Raw genomic sequence first — 6,479 nt, forward strand, 5'->3', positions numbered from 1 at the left:
CCAAAAAAAGGGGTGGCAGGTCGAAAAAGGGGGAAGGGGTGGGAGTTTAGCACAGGCTGGGAGGCAGAATAAGGGTTGGAGGCTGGTGGTGGGTGGGAGGCTGAGTAGTGAGGAGAGAGGCCAGAAAAGGAGGGTTGGAGGCCAGGAGGCCAAAAGGGGTGGGAGGCCAAAAAATAGGCAGAGGCCTGGAGGTAGTGGGGGCTGCAAAAGAGTTGGAGGCCAGGAGGGGTTTGGGTCCCAAAGAGGGTGAATGGGGGGCCCAAAAGTGGGGGAGGCTGGAAGGGCGTGGGAGGCCAGCAAAGGGTGGGAGGATGACGAAGACCAGGAGGCCAAGAAGAAGTGGGAGGGGGACAGAGGCATCCTCCGAGACGGCTCTAAGTGCCATCTTTTCCCGACGGCCCGGCTCCTGTGTTGTGGCAAGGAATGTCTGTCATCCACGCTAAAACTGGGGGACATAAATCGGGGAAAAAAAGAAAAAACCCAAATGATGTAAGAATGGATCTCAACACCCACCTCCAGCAACTGAAACCAGTGAAGGGAACACTGCATTCCATCAGGACACAGCAATAGCCACGTGGCTGCTCAGCCCCAGCCACAGCAAGCAAAAAAAGAGGGGGGCTCGGCAGGAGAGGTACTTCTGATGGCATTTATGGGCCTCCCAGCAATCGGCAGGAGAAATCTCCTAGTGAAAAGCTAAATGAAACCCGCTAGCAACACCCTGCGATAACCACATGAAAGCCTAATTCCTGTGTGGTGGCCTTTTGTCAGGCACCCGCCAGTGGAGCTTGAAATGTCTCATGCTGCAGTGAAGCAGTCCAGGTTGTGCCCTCACTCCTCTCTAGGCTGCTTCTGGAGAAAACAGGGTGTTTAAGCAGATGTAACAAAGCTGTTGATATCCTAAATTGTTCTTTTACACTTGGGAAGTGAGACTGTAGCCTCAGCATCAAAGATAGCTTCATAATAGCCTTTTAGTGGAAATAACCCTTATTTACAAGAAAGTTCTATCGCTAAGCTGAGATGTAAAATAAAAGCAGTAGATATTACTCATAATGCACTAGAAAAGTTGATTCCATACAGGGCCTTTTTAAAAACTTGCTAAAAGCAGCAATTTCAGGTTAGAAATCATGGAGAAAATCTTGGACCCATTGAAGTCAGCACGAGCAATTTCCTTACCTGTATTATGAAGAACATTTTAGCTTATGAAAGCCCAGCAGATTTTTTTATCTAATTTCTTTTTTATCATTTATTCTATTTGATTACTTTCTGTACATTTCAGTTCGACAGTGCAAGCAGGTTGGTGCCTTTTCTGCTCCTAGTTAATTTAACTGTACCATTCCTATGCCCAAGAACAGGAAAGAAAACTACATGGTCTTTCAATTTCTTAAAAAGAAAAAAAAAAAAATCAAACAAATAAACTCCCAAAACAAAAAGCAGCAAAACCAAACGGTCCTTGTCTCTAGCCCCAAACTAGTGATATTAATTCTCTATGTCCTCCTTGTTGCTTTTCTAAAGTGACAAAAACTGGGGGCTTAAATTATCTCGTGTTGTTCCTTCAAGCAGGGAAATGCTGACATTCAGAAGGAAACCACTCTCTATTTCAAGTAAGTCACAAACTGTATTTTGGCTGTTTGGTTAACCAGGGTATATCACTTACTTACACTCCTGGGTATTGAAGAGTATTAGAAAATTAAAACAGCATACCAGAGGCTGTGACACTCATTCTTCTCAGAGATACTTCTGTACACTTTTCCTCCAGACTATCAAAAAACAGGTAAAAAATAAAATCACAAGTCCAATGATAGATCAGATTTTGACTCTTTCAAGACATTTCTGCAGAGCAATTCTACAAGGTCTGTAGTAGAGCCCAGCACAGCCCTACACACATGTAATGTGTAACTCCCTGGTTACTGTACAGCCCACAGCAAAGTAAATCTCTACCTGCCATCCTCTTGCCATCACAACGAGTTGTGCCTGCTAAGATGCAAATTCAATCAGCAGGGAGTTGTGATCCTGTGATCGTCCTCCATGACATAGATCTGAGAGTCATCTTCCTTATTGTATGTCCTGAACTGTTGTGCTACATATTTAGAGCAGCTGTGATGTCCTGAAAGGGGTCTGGGACATGAAGACCATGTCAGGATCACTTAATCTGTCTCACAGAAAGGTTTGAAATCTTAATTAATTAATATTTGGGAAGAGTTCTTTAGCTTTTTGGACAGCATGCCCCACAGAAACCATCTTAAACCAGTCAGGAATCATCTGCCCAAGCAGCCTGCAGCTCTCAAAGAGCTTCAGAAGTTTGTGGGAACATTACACACTTGCTAAAATACTTTTTTTTCCTCCAGAGTTTCATAGCTGCAGCCTATGCTGTCCAGAGGAAAGAAGAAGTACTGTGGACAGAGTTAGTTATTACACCACCACCACCATTTTAGCCTTGTGGTGTTACCCACCTTTGTTCCTTCCCCCTTTCTTTACATTCAAGTACAAGAGCAGAGGCATTGTATTAGAAAAAAATTAGGTTCTGTTTTAATTTAGTTAGCACAGGAATGAACCCAGAAGACATGCAATGCTATAGATACATTACATAGTAGATACCTCACATGTCCAACCAAATGGGTCATATAATACACGTTTTGAAGCATCTAAGTAACATATTTTTATCATTTTTTTGCATTACACTGCAGCCAGAGTCTCATGTTAAGAAAACAAGGAAATACTAAAATCTGTGTGGTTTGGTTGAAAAGTGTTTGCAACCTCAGAGAAGTGAGCAAAAGTTACGTAAAGGCCCAGGCATAAAGTTCTTCTGAGTAAAGCTCACCATCTAGTGGTGGACACCATTTCTGCACATTTCTCTTCGGGAAAACTGCAGACAGATGCGATTAAGCTGCTCACAGAAATGAGGAAAACTCACCTCGATAGAGGCAATAAAAATACCTTAATCAGAACTTTTGCATCCTTTGAAATAAATATTTCTGAGGGAGTTTCTAAAAAAGGCACTTCTGTACCACGTCAAATAAGGCTCCTGTTTTCAAAGGCCTTTTGAGAAGAAAACCAGGTTACTGCTCATGTTTCTAACATCCAAAGGTCACAGAAGGAAGGTGCTTACTCTCAGGGCTGCGCACGTATGGACAGCACAAATGCCTCTGCAGATAGACTCTTGCTTTCAGGTTATATATCTGCAAAGATTTATCCAAAGGGGTGCAAATATGACAGGATGGCATATAGGAAATTGATCTTCCTAGGTATCTCTTGCAAAAAAAAATCCATAAACTGTGAACTCCTCCTGCAGTCAGCGAGGACAGTGGAGACACTGCAGGGAATGTGGAAGCAGCAAAGCATCCCCCCTGCTCTGGAAGCAGAGAGAGGGTCCTCAGTTCCAGCCCGCCAAGAAACATTCCACACACCCCCCTCCGGTGACATTTTAGCTGGTTGTTGAGGGTTTCCAAGCTTTGTAGAGCCCAGCAAAGGGGATATAGAGAGCTGAAGTCCAGCTTTCCCCAGTATTGGGGAAGTATCTGATATTCATTAAAATAGTAAATGGCTGGTGTTTACTTTATTATCTCTATTATAAATACAGGGTAGCCAGGAAAGCCAAAAGGTGAAGATGGGAAATACTGCACTTCTCACTCCTTCCCCACCCACCATGGGGGAATACTCCTACATTGATCTAATTGCAGGAACTGTCTGTAAACAAGCGTGTGTTTTGAAACTCCCACATAAATAGGCATCACAACATCTTGCACCATTTTAATAACCTATGTTTTCTTTGTGTCAGTCTATCTCAAGAATGTTGGAATCGGAACATTTCCCCAGTGACAGCTTCATCCTTTAAACTCCGCAGATGAGAGAGCGTGCAGAACAATCTGTGCTGAAGCAGGATTAAGAGTTACCAGGGTGACACTTTGTAGTTTGCAGGATGCTGACAATGAGCCTCTCAAAAGCATAAGACCTTCGCTGGAGCTGAAGAGACCACAGAGACCCAATTTGCCTCTGCTGTCACTGAAGTGGCAATGAAGATTGTCAATTTCCCCTGCCCTTTCCCTCCCTGGATCTTTGCTACTATTGCCTGTGCGTTACAGCTGACTTCCCAGGGGGAGGATGTGGCCCCTGGCCCCTGGGATTTACCTTGGGAAGAGGGATGCTCCATGCCATTGCTTGTCTTGGTTGTGCCGAAGGTCTGCTGCTTCACTTTCTCTTCTGTCAGGCTCTCCTGCAGCCATCTTCAATGGCAGTGACAGCATGAAGTTGTGGCTCCATCGCACTTCTTCCCACAAAGAGAAACAACTGTGGCAGCAAGCACCTCTCTTTTTCATTTGCCCATCATTGGTAGAGCGCATTAGGTTTCTTTTCCTTTGTCTGCAGGTGCAAATTAATTCATTAAAGCCTTTAGGGAGGAGGACTCCAATGACTCGTTTGCATTTCAGGTCTCCACATAACTGCTTTGGTCAGGGGATTCTCAATGGCCTACTGAGTGTTGGAACCCAGTTAACAAAACTTCAAAATCTGTTTCAGAAATGGCTTGCCCAAACTTTGTCCATTTCAGGCATTCCCTGTCCTAGACCACAAATTCCTTGCCCAAATTCCAGGCCCAGGAATTAACTACTGGCTGTTTAGCAGACAACAGCATATACAACTTCGATGGAGAAGTAGATCCCCCAGCCTGGAAAGCTATCCAACATCTAAAGAGAGGTCTATGGTGTTTTTTTCAAGGGAGATAAAAGCAGAAGTTCAGTATCTACTGTGTTTTCAACAACGAAATCATAAAAATTTATGAATACGGTTGCAGCAAAAAAATTAGTCAAATTCTCAGTAAGAAAAGACAAGCAAATGCTAGCTTGACATTTGGCAGAACATCCACAGTGAACCCCAGAAAGCTCATTTAAACCAGCTGCCCTGCTCCTGCCAATGCAGCAGTGTTTCTCTGTGCAGCGCGCTCTTTACTTGGGGTTTTTAGGATAACAGTGACATCAGAGGTAAAAAAAGCCTCGTGAACCACAGGAACTTACCTCTTCCCAGAAGCATAGTGGTTTCCCTCATAAAAGAACAGCAGGTGTTGGAGTGTCACTGAGGGACTTGATTTTGACCACAAAGCCAAGAAAAAGCAAGTGTCTTTAGTAAATCTCAGCTTCTCAGTGACCTCTGACGGAGCAAATCTGCCAAGGCTAAATTGGCTGACTTTTAGGCCAAAGTCAATGATTTATCTGTGTTGGTTGGGCTCAAATCCTAGAGGCTGTATTGAGATTAGAAGGAAATTTACTCAGCAGAGAGCAAAGAAGCAGCCGAAATTTGGCCTTTCTGACAGCAGGGAGATGTGGTGCTGAGGTGGAAGGCTTTGGGAAAGGTGGGAGAGAGCAGAGAAGGGGGTGCAGTGCCCAGAGCAGATCTGTGCCCTGATCCCAGCTTTGCAGGGCTTGTGCCAAATTCCAGTCCTTTCCCTGTGTGAACTTTGGTTGGGAGCGGTCCTGAGAAATAAATGCAGAGGTGGGAACTGTGCTGCCTTACACGAAGGAGCAAATGTCCACAAAACTCCCAGTGCTGTGGCACTGGGGGAAATTTAAAAGTCTCTGTGTGTGTCAGAGAGAGAGAGAGAAAAAATGCCTGGGGAGATGAAAAAGTTTGAAATGAGTCACTCCTCGTCTTTTTGTCTAATTTGGTAGATAGTATGGGGTGGGATGCTCCCCTCTCTCCTTGCTGAGCAGCTCGTACATCGCCAGTTTCAGTGCAGTCAATGAAAGGACTTTTCTGGATTTAGCCCATATATGGAGCAAAACAAGGCAGAGGAGAATGGGGCACAGGGATGCGCTGGCTGCAGGTGGGAGGTGGGATGCTTTTCTGTCGTGCAAAGATTTTATGAGTTGTGACGCAAGCTCAAAACTGGAGGCATTTCAGCATTTCAACGTAAAAGTGGTGTTCTAAAAAGGCATTGGACAGTTTATATTACCTTAAGCCCAGCGACTGTCCGGTAATAGCAGCCGATGGGTCACAAAGGCAACAAACACCTCCTGGGGAACAGAGTTCCCACGACGATGTGCTGGAAAAGCCGGCTCAGAGTCAGCCGGTACGGCCCACGCCGGGGGATGGGGAACAAGGATGTCGCGAAGGGGCTTCGTGCGCTCCCGGAGCAGGGTCTGCTCCCTAGAGCGAGGTCTGTTCCCTAAGCGGGGTCTGTTCCCTAAGCGGGGTTTGCTCCCTAGGCGGGGTTCACTCTCCAAGCGGGGTCTGTTCCCTAAGCGGGGTTCGCTCCCTAGGCGGGGTCTGTTCCCTAAAAGCGGGGTCTGTTCCCTAAGCGGGGTTCGCTCCCTAAGCGGGGTTCGCTCCCTAAAAGCGGGGTCTGTTCCCTAAGCGGGGTTCGCTCCCTAGGCGGGGTCTGCTCCCTAAAAGCGGGGTCTGTTCCCAAAGCGAGGTTCGCTCCCTAAAAGCGGGGTCTGTTCCCTAAGCGGGGTTTGCTCCCTAAGCGGGGTTCACTCTCTAAGCGGGGT

This window comes from Haliaeetus albicilla, chromosome 12, assembly GCF_947461875.1.
Source record: "Haliaeetus albicilla chromosome 12, bHalAlb1.1, whole genome shotgun sequence".
NCBI classification, from domain to species: domain Eukaryota; kingdom Metazoa; phylum Chordata; class Aves; order Accipitriformes; family Accipitridae; genus Haliaeetus; species Haliaeetus albicilla.